The sequence below is a fragment of the Carlito syrichta genome, unplaced genomic scaffold (genome assembly GCF_000164805.1).
Source record: "Carlito syrichta isolate Samal-C Ts95f unplaced genomic scaffold, Tarsius_syrichta-2.0.1 Scaffold312201, whole genome shotgun sequence".
In the NCBI taxonomy this organism is placed as follows: Eukaryota; Metazoa; Chordata; class Mammalia; order Primates; family Tarsiidae; genus Carlito; species Carlito syrichta.
Genome location: NW_007256297.1, coordinates 77,666 through 88,975, shown reverse-complemented (window position 1 = coordinate 88,975; position 11,310 = coordinate 77,666).

The window sequence follows — 11,310 nt, the reverse complement described above, 5'->3', positions numbered from 1 at the left end:
TGCCTCCGTGGCTCTGAGCCGGCGCTGTGGGCGAGGCCATTTCCTTCAGCCAGACCGGCTCGCCTGTTGAGAAAAATCGGTGGGTTTTAGTATGTTAGAAAGAAAATCTTCAAGTGTCCCCATGGTTAATTAAGGTAATTAACCAGCTCTTTCTTGCCCCACCCCACCCCCTCTCCACCTGTACTGGTTTCAGACCTGATGACCCACAGCTTAGGTTGTTCACTGCGCTTTCTGCTATTTGTGAAGAATAAATGTCTTCTTTTTACGTCTTTCCTGCTTTCTCTTCTGTTAGGGACGGAGGGTCCGGAGGGGCACAACACCGCCAGAGCCGCTGGAGGTGCGCGCTGGTAACCAGAGATCTGAGTAACAAAAGATTTGCAACATATCAAGAGCCGAAGAAAGAAAAGATTTATTTAAGAAAAGATCACTTCCCACAGACAGGAAGAGGGCCGACACTCTTAAGATGAGTATGGCCTTGACTGCTGAGGAACTGGGTATATGTGAAGCTCTTGGAGAAGAGTTTGGGTTAAGGGAAACGTTTAAAGTTGCATTTTGTGATGTAGATAACAGAAATCACAAGTCACCAGGCCCGGTATCTCATGACTCCAGGTGGTGGAGTGGGGGCGGGTCACGGTAAACTATTAATACATCAAGGTCTGAAGCACTGATGCCTCGCCAGGTGGATGATTTGTAGACCCTGAGGAAGAGAGGAGGTCTGCTTTATGATTACAATGGGCAGATACTGGTCATGCTTGAATGATCTGGGTTTCTGAAAAGACACAGTCAGCAAAGTTAATCTTTTTTTTTTTTTTTTGAGTTGGAGTCTCACTCTGTTGCCCAGACTGGAGTGCAGTGGCCGCTTCCGGCCACCGCAGCCTCGACCTGCTGGACTCCAGTGATCCTTTCGCCTCAGCCTTCCAAGTAGCTGGAACTACAGGCGCACGCTACCACACCCGGCTAATTTTTTAATTTTTATTGTAGAGATGAGGTCTCACCAAGTTGGCCAGACAGGTCTTGAACCCGTGGGCTCAGGCAATCCACTCACCTCAGCCTCCCAAAGGCACAGGATTACAGGTTGAGCCACCGAGCTCAGCTGCAAAATTAATCTTTATCTAAAGTATGCATTCCTGGGGCCGGTCTCAGCCTGTAATCCCAGCACTTTGGGAAGCCGAGGCGAGTGGATTGCCTGAGCCTGCGGGTTCGAGACCCACCCGGGCAACTTGGTGAGACCTCATATCTACAACAAATCAAAAATTAGCCGAGCGTGGTAGTGCGCACCTGTAGTTCCGGCTACTTGGAAGGCTAAGGCGGAAGGATCGCAGGAACCCAGCAGGTCTAGGCTGCGGTGGCTGGGAGCGTGCCACTGCATTCCAGTCTGGACAACAGAGTGAGACTCCAACTCAAAAAATAATAATAATAATAAATAAATAAGAGTATTCATTCCTCTAGGACACAGTTTTTACTTTCTCATTATTGTGTTAAGATTTAGAAACAAACTAGAGTGGCTTCTGGCTTTCAGTCTGTCCTTTCACCTTACCTAAGGATAGAAGAGCAATTCCATAACCTTATAAAAACACTATAAATGGGCTAGGCGTGGTGGTTCATGCCTGTAATCCCAGCACTTTGGGAGGCTGAGGTGGGAGGATAGCTTGAGGCCAGAAGTTCAAGACCAGCCTGGGCAACTTAGGGAGACTACATCTCTACAAAAAAAAAGAAGAAGAAAAGTCATGGTGGTACGCACAAGTAGCCCCAGCTACTCAGGAGGCTGAGCAGAAGGATCACCTGAGGCCAGAAGGTCGAGGCTGCAATGAATCTTGATGATGCCACTGCACTCCAACCTGGGCGACAGAGGAAGACTGACAAATACACACACACACACACACACAAAACACTGTAAATGAAGTATTTGTTCAAGAAAAATAAGCAGTATTAAGAAGAGATGTTGAGCTGGACTTGGTGGCTCAGCCTGTAATCCCGTGCTTTGGGAGGCTGAGGTGAGTGGATTGCCTGAGCCCGCAGATTCGAGACCTGCCTGGGCAACTTGGCGAGATCTCATCTCTACAATAAATCAAAAAATTAGCCAGGTGTGGTAGCACGTGCCTGTAGTTCCAGACTTGGAAGGCTGAGGCAGAAGGATCGCTGGAGTCCAGCAGGTCGAGGCTGCGGTGGCCGGGAACAGCCACTGCACTCCAGTCTGGGTGACAGAGTGAGACTCCAACTCAAAAAAAAAAAAAAAAAAAAAGGAGATGTTGGTCAAAGAGTACGGTTTGTTAGACAAGAGGAATAAATTCTGGAGGAGGCCTATTGTACAGCACTATAGTCAATAGTTATACTGGAAATCACTAAGAGGGTAGGTCTTAAATGTCACCACAAAGCAATAAATATGTAAAGTGATGGATATGTTAATTCACTTGATTTAACCATTTACAGTTTCTACACATACCAAGACATCATGTATACTGTAAATATAGAAAATTTAATTTGTCAGCTGCACCTTCATAAAGCTGGAGGGGTGGGTACAAGTCATTTATTAGAAGCCATTAATTGGAAAGGGAAAGGCAGACCTGCCTGGGCAGCGAGACCTCATCTCTACAATAAATCAAAAAATCAGCCGGGCGTGGTAGCGCATGCCTGTACTTCCGGCTACACGGAAGGCTGAGGCGGAAGGATCGCCGGAGCCCAGCGGGTCGAGGCTGCGGTGGTCGGGAGTGGCCACTGCACTCCAGTCTGGGCGACAGAGTGAGACTCCAACTCAAAAAAAAAAAAAGTAAAATGGTAAGTTGTATGTTAGTGTATTTTATCACAATAATTTTTTTTTAAGTTAAAGGGGAACAAAAAGGAAAGTAATGGAAATGTGAGTCCTTTGAGGACCAGTACTGTGTCTTACTCAGCCTAGCGCTTGGCATATTGTGGGTGCTCTAGATGCATTTGTAGAGTAAATAAACAAGTATCTACTGATTGCTAGAAACATACTAATTGCATAGACATGAATATACGTGTGACTTGAAGAAGTAGAGTAAGTAGAAAATTCAGAATTTCAAATCACCCCTTTAAACATTTTTAAGTCCTGTAGGTCAGGCGCAGTGACTCACACCTGTAATTCTGGCACTTTGGGAGACTGAGGAGGGTTGCTTGAGCCCAGGAGTTCAAGACCAGCCTAGGCAACATAGCAAGACCTCTGCTCTACAAAAAACTAGCCAGGTGTGGTGACGTGCACGTGTAATCCCAGCTATTCCGGAGGCTGAGGTGAAAGGATCGCCTGAGTCAAGGAAGGTGAGGCTGCAGTGAACTGTGATCCTGCCACTGCACTCCAGCCTGGGTAGCAGAGTAAGACTACCCCCCCAAAAAAAGTTAAGTCCTGTATTTTTTTATTTTTTCTAATAAAATAGACAAAAGTTTGTTGGTCACAACTTTTTAGGTGAAATACTGAGAGCTGAGAAGGACTTTTCCTCTTTGGAGAAATGTAAGTGAAAGTTCTCAAGTATTTTAGTACATTTTTGCAAAGAAAGGGAAGTGGTTGCTTAATTGAAAGCTGCCATAATTGTTTTAGAGATTAAACACAGAGGCCTAAACTATATTATAATAAAGTATGATACTTTTTCAACCACAGATTAGAGACTTATCCCTTTACTGGAAGCAAAAAGAAGTAATTTGGTAAAGTTAATAGCCCAAAATAAATGTTGAAAATATTCAGATTTGTTAACAAATGTATTTGATCACTTTACATCAGACATTCCTGGATGAATGGCTGAAAATATGTGAAGAACATTAAAAGTGATTTCAAATCAATCTAGGTCCCTTTGCTCTTTCAAATATTATTTTCCCCAAATCTATCTGTCTACATTTATCTCTAGTAGGTACAACTTATTTACATAAAAGACATTTTAGATTTAGTTGCTTTCCTGTATATGATTTTTTACTTCAATCATTTTGTAAGAATATTTTAAGATAACAGGCTTTTAATTCAAAGACATTGGGAGGTTTACTGTGCTTTGATTCTTACAAACCCATCAAGAAATAATAATTGACCAGTTCTGGCCAACAACTGAGCATGGCAAGAGTTTTAATGCAAGCCCATTGCTGCATAATTTGGGACTCCTCAAATGAGCATTTTGGCTTGACGAGTACCCATCAACCTAGCAGAAATGTTCTCAGAACTGTTGTACCATCAGCTTCCCTGCCTGTGCAATCCTTTCCTTCTCTGTTATAGATCTCAGACTTGCAGCATGGTCTGCAGGCTCTCCCATCTTCTCTTGTATCTTTCACAGATACTTCTTCTAATAAATCTTTTTTTTTTTTGAGTTGAAGTCTCACTCTGTTGCCCAGGCTAGAGTGCAGTGGCAGGCTCAAGGCCATCGCAGCCTTGACCTGCTGGGCTCAGGTGATCCTGCCTCAGCCTTCCAAGGAGCCAGAACTACAGGCATGGATTACCACACCCAGCTAATTTTTTGATTTATTGTAGTGACAAAGGCTGGTTCTTGAACCCGCAGGCTCAGGCAATCCTCTCACCTCGGCCTCCCAAAGTACTGGGATTATAGGCTTGAGCCACTGTGCCCGATCCCAATAAAACTCTTACATGTTGTTATGGGCTGAATTGTATCCTCCCCAAAATTCAAATGTTAAGGTCCTAATGCCTAGTACCTTAGAATGTGACTGTATTTGGGGATAGGACTTTTAAAGAAGAGCTTAAATTCAGATTAGGCTGTTAGGGTAACCCAATCTGACTGGTGTCTTTATAAGAAGAGGGAATCGGGACACACAAAGAGACCCCAGTGGCAGGTGTACACAGAGAAAGGGCCATATGAAGAAAATGAGAAAGTGACTGTGGCAAACCAGGGAGAGACACCTCAGAAGGAACAACCTGTCGACACCTTGATCTTCTAACCTGAAGAAGTGTGAGGAAAAAAATTCATGTTGTTTAAGCCATCTAGTCTGTGGCATTTGTTATGGGAGCCTTAAGAAACTATTAAGTTTTGATGCGTAAGTTTATAGCATTTGTTTTTGGCACGGCAACACTGCGGTGTTGGGAATTTACCATTTGTCATTTGGAGGGACAATGTTGTATTTTAATATACCTTGCATTTTGCAGATTTGAAGAAAGTACTACCTGTGGACTAATGAAGAAACAGTGTTAAAATGGAAAAAAAATGAACACTTTCAACATCTTCTTCTGTTTGAATTTAACAGAGGCGTAAAGGCAGCAGAGGCGGCTTGAGACACTTATGCCATGAACAGGGAGAATGCCATCAGGGAAGCATGGCAAGGAAATGGTTTTGTCATTTCAGAGAGGGCAACTTTGAGGGATGCTCCACATTCAGGAAGATCCTCGGGCTTTGATGAAGACCATTTAGACGCTTTAATCCATGATCCCCATCAATCAACTCGAGAATTGGCAAATGTAATGAACTGTGACCAGTCGACCATTGTGTGACATTTGCATTTTATGGGCAAGCAAAAACCACTACAAACTTATGTGTCAACCCAATAACACACATGCCAAATTCCACCTTGGCATTTGCTTCTCAGAGGACCCAAACTGACACAAGTGGTGGTAGGAGAAATCCAGGAAAGCATAAGACGGGTGTCAGGACTCACTCACTACCTGGTGTGCAAAGAGGATGCCATCCTGAGCAGGTTAGTTCCTAACAAAAGATGGTGATCCAGTTGTTAAGGATTTCATCAGTGATGACCCGGGAAAATATCCCAGTGGAGGGTAAAACCCTTGCAGGTACAATTTCAGGCACTTGAAATCTGTGGGGAGTTGGACACGATGGCTCATGCCTGTAATCCCAGCACTTTGGGAGGTGGAGGTAAGAGGATGGCTTGAGCCCAGGGGTTCGAAACCAGTCCAGACAACTTGGTGAGACCTCATCTCTATAATAAATGACCTGAGGCCAGCAGGTTGAGGCTGGTCGTGAGCATACCTCTGTACTCCAGCCTGGTGACAGAGTGAGACTTCGACTCAAAAAAGAAAGAAAGAAAGAAATCTATGGAGAGCTGGGTGCGGTGGCTCACACCTGTAATTCCAGAGCTTTAGGAGGAGGAAGCAAAAGGATTGCCTGAACCCAGGGGTTTGAGACCAGCATGGCCAACTTGGCAAGACCCTGTCTCTAGAATAAATCGAAAAGTAGCCAGGCATGGTGGTGTGTACCTGTGGTTCCAGCCACTTGGAAGGCTGAAGTGGATGGATCACCTGAGCCCAGCAGGTCATGGCTGGTCATGGGCATGCCACTGCACTCTAGCCTGGGTGACAGAGTGAGGCTCCAAATTAAAAAAAAAAAAAAAAGAAATCTATGGGCAACAAGGCTGACAAGGGTAGTGGAGATGTCTGGTTACTGCTAAGTTATATTGACACTCTAAAGGGAACATGAGAAAGCAGGGGTCCCTCTTGGTTCAAGGCCAGATGTGGAAGGCAGGGCCTCTGTAGTAGCCTACAAAGAGGTATTTATCTCCTGCAATGGAAGTGCTAACACAGTTGAGCCACACACTCAGGACATGATAGTCACTGAACTCCAGAGACATTTAAATGTGCACCCAAAGCAGGTCAGTGTCCTGGTTGGAAAAGCCTGAGACTCTGACACAAGGGATAGGACATGCTGGATGGACATCCTTAGGGATGTTTGCTCTATAGACCCCAGATGCTTTCAGAGGTTGCAGAGGTGATCCCCCTCTCTAGATCTTTTTTTTTTTTTTGAGTTGGAGTCTCACTCTGTCGCCTGCTCCCGGCCACTGCAGCCTCAACCTTCTGGGCTCCAGTGATCCTTCCGCCTCAGCCTTCCGAGTAGCCGGAATTACAGGCACACGCTACCATGCCCGGCTGATTTTTTGATTTATTGTAGAGATGAGGTCTCGCCAAGTTGCCCAGGCAGGTCTCGAACCCGCGGGCTCAGGCAATCCACTCACCTCAGCCTCCCAAAATGCGGGATTACAGGCTGAGCCACCGAGCCCTGCTCCCTCTCTATGTCTTAAGGACTGATACTTCTCCCTTGCTGACAGAGACTGCAGAGCCATTGCCCCACAAAGAAGCAGGAGTTGTTCCCATCATCTCTCCAGGCTGTCAGGCCAACAGCTGGAGTTAAATAGTAGCATAACCAGCTGGGAGCATGCAAGGCCTGATAAAGGAGGAACAAGATGATAAGAATTAGTATTTGCAGCCGGGCTCGGTGGCTCAGCCCGTAATCCTGCGCCTTTGGGAGGCTGAGGTGGGTGGATTGCCTGAGCCCGCGGGTTCGAGACCCGCCTGGGCAACTTGGCAAGACCGCATCTCTACAATAAATTGAAATGAGCCGGGCATGGTAGCGCGTGCCTGTAGTTCCAGTTCCTTGGAAGGCTGAGGGGAAGGATCGCTGGAGCCCAGCAGGTCGAGGCTGCGGTGGCCAGGAGCGGCCACTGCACTCCAGTCTGGGCGACAGAGTGAGACTCCAACTCAAAAAAATAAAAATAAAAATAAAAAAAGAATTAGCATTTGCAGATGGAAGCCAGGGGAATACTCTGGGATTAATTTTGTGGTTGCTTGATCAAGGGACTAGAATTAAAACTGAATAATTAAGATTCATTGACTTGACACCTTTTGAGACATAGAATTTAACCTAGCAAGGACTCAGGGATGAAACAAACTTGCTTTGGGGGTATTCTTAGAAACCTGGAGGAAGTGATGGCCAAGGCCGAACAAAGTGGAAATGTCAGAGTTGCTCTGGCATTGGTAGAAGAATGAATTTTTTTTAAAAACTGGGGGAAGTGGGCATACTGGAATGGATATATTACATGAGAGAAGGCCCTTCAGAGGATTTTGTTTTGCTGAAGGGCCTGGAAGACACACCATTCACCAAGGCCAGCAAACATGCTCTGGTACGAAGGGTAACAGCATCACTAAGGAGTTTTCTGCAGTTCTGGTCTGACAATTGGAGTTAAGGCTCCTTAATAACTATGGGTTTGATATCATCCTACCTCCAAAGTAATGGATGCCAGATGGTGGTACTTAATCATCAGAATCAAAGAGGCCCAGATATCACAAAGAGCAGAAAGATCTGGAAAAGAATCAAAATAGAAATGTTTGAGTTGTTCTAGCATATGATAGAGGCCATCCCTCATTTTAGTCATATATTTCAAAAGACTCACATAGATATCAGAGGCGTGAAAATATGCAGTGTGGAGTTTGTGATGGGTAATTTTATATCAACTTGACTGAACCATAGGGTACCCAGATATTTGATAAAATATTCTGGGTATGTCAAATACTAAATAAGATTAGCATTTGAATTCATACACTGAATAAAGAAGATTGCCCTCCTGAGGCGGTGTGTCTCATTCAATTAGTTGAATACCTGAATAGACTAAGAGGGAACTCCTCCCACCTGACTACTTGATCTGGGACATTGGTCTTTTCTAACCTTTGGACATGGACTGAAACATTGACTTTTTGGGGGTCTCAAGCCTGTTAGCTTTCAGACTTGAAATTCTTATGGAATATTTATGTATGTATGTATGTATGTATGTATGTATATATGTATGTATTATCCTATTGGATCTGTTTCTCTAGAGAATCCAGATACAGATTTCAGTACCAGGAGGTGGGTGCTGCTGTAACAAATACCTAAAAATGGAGTGAGGGGAGGACACAACACTAATAAGGGTATCTGATCTCAAACCAGGAAAAGTGGGGAGCAAAGGGAGACCCAAACATTACCTGTATGATGTTCACTTGTATACCTAATCCTGAATTGTACCCTACATCTTTAAGGTAAAATATATTTATTTATTTGTTTATTTTTTGAGTTGGAGTCTCACTCTGTCGCCCAGACTGGAGTGCAGTGGCCGCTCCCTGCCACCGCAGCCTCGACCTGCTGGGCTCCGGCGATCCTTCCGCCTCAGCTTTCCGAGTGGCCGGAATTACAGGCGTGCGCTACCATGCCCGGCTAATTTTTTGATTTATTGTAGAGATGAGGTCTTGCCTGCCCAGGCGGGTCTTGAATCCGCGGGCTCAGGCAATCCACTCACCTCAGCCTCCCAAAGGCGCGGGATTACAGGCTGAGCCACCGAGCCCGGCTGTAAAATATATTTAAAAAAACAAAAAACTCCAAATACCTAAACATGTAGTAGAAATAGTCTTGGAACTTGAACTTGGTAATGAGTAGAGGCTGGAAGAGTTTGAAGTACATGCTAGAAATAAGGATGTTAAGGAAAATTCTTGTGAGGTCTCGGAAATGCAAAACATGTTATTGGAAACTGGATAAAAGATTGGCCTTATAAAGTGGCAAAGAACTTGGCTGAATGGTGTTCTAGTGTTTTGTCGAATGTAGGTGAATTGAAGAAGGAATTGTTAAGCAAAAAGGAATGAGAACCTGAAGATTTGGAAAGTTCTCAGCTTATCTATAGAGTATTGCAAAAGGGAAGACATATTCTAAAGGGAACACCAAGGTTATGACCAGACTGTCACACAATAAGGAGTTTATGGGATTATATGAGCAGAAACATTGCCAGTTTGAACTGAAGCTGTTGGAGATGAGGTGAAATGAGGAAGGCTGTTGGGCTTCTTGGATTTGACAGGATGGGCTGATAGATCTATTCTGCTATGAACACGTGCTATTCTTCAAGAGGAGGAAGAAAATGGTGAACCCTAAGGCAATTCATAATCATCAGGGCCACTGCCTTGATTTCAACAGGCAGGACTGTGTCCACCTGAAGCCTTGGGAGGAGGACCCTAGCCAGGCAGAGCCTTGGGGGTCACACTGCCACCCCAGTGAGCCTGCAGGGCACAGCATTGAACCAAAGACGATTGTTTCCAAGCCTTAAGGTCTAATGGAATTTGCCTTGCTAAGCTATGGACTTGTCTGACACCTGTCACCCCTTCTGTCTTCCCTGTTTCTCTCTTTTGGAATGGTATTCTCTCTCCTCTCCCTGTCCCAAAATTTGGAAGCACATAACTTGACTGATTTCACAGGTACTGCTGGAGAGGAATTTTAACTCAGGATGAAGCCTACACTGAGTCTCACCCATGTCTAATTTGGATGATATTTAGATGACACTTTGGACTTTGGAGTTGTTTCTGGAATGAATTTAGACTTTGGGGACTATTAGGATGGGATGAATGTATTTTTGCAAATGAGAAGGACATGAATTTGGGGACTTGGGGTAGAATTTGTGGACTGAATATTTTGTGTTCCCTCAAAATTCTTATGTTGAAACCCTAACCTTCAGTGAGATGTTATTTGGAGATAAGGCCTTTGAGAGGTAATTAGGTTTAGATGAGGCTAAGAGCATGTGGCTCTCATGATGGGATTAATGCCCTTTTAAGGAAGAGACACCAGAGAGCTTGCTCTCTCTACCATTTGAGGACTCAACCAGAGTCCTCTGGCTGTCTACAATCCAGAAAAAAAGCCCTCAATAGAACTCAACTATGCTGGTACCCTGAACTCAGGCTTCCAGTAACCAGAACTGTGAGAAAATAAATTTCTATTGCTTGAGCCATCCAGCCTATGGTATTTTGTATGACAGCCCAAACTGACCAAGACACCGCTCATGGCAAACCCCAGTGGAAAAATCATAGTGCAATCCCTGGGAGTCTGGAGCAAGGTCATCAATTTGCAGCAGAGAATTATATGCATTTTAAGAACCAGCTCACTAGACCTCAGTGGAGACAGAACATTTAACCATAAAGCACCAAGTAACCACGTGTCCAAAATTGCCTATTATGGACTGGGTTCTGTTGGCTTGGATGAACCCAGCAGTGTCTGCTGTAAGGTAGAAATGGTACATCTGGGATCAAGTCCAAGCAAGATTAGAGGGCACTTGTAAGCTGCATAACCAGGTAACCTATACTACTATGTCACCCACCACAAATGTGCCAATATCATGACCAACTAAAGGAAGAGGGATAAAGCCTAAGTTTGGTTTATGGATGGGTCACCTGAGTATGTGGGTGCAAGCCTAAATTAGGTAGTGGCTGCACTATGATCACTTCTATTGTATTTTATTTTGGTGACAGAGTATTACTCTATTACCCAGGTTGAGTTGCTTTGAAAAGCAACAGTGGCTGGGCTCAGTGGCTCAGCCTGTAATCCCAGCACTTTGGGAGGCTAAGGTGAGTGGATTGTCTGAGCCCGCAGGTTCGGGACCAGCCCGGGCAACTTGGGGAGACCTCGTCTCTACAACAAATAAAAAATTAGCCGGATATGGTAACATACGCTGATAGCTCCAGCAACGTGGAAGGCTGAGGCAGAAGGATCGCCAAAGCCCAGCAGGTCAATGCTGGGGTGGCCATGAGCATGCCACTGCACTCCAGCCTGGGCGATGGAGTGAGACTCCAACTCA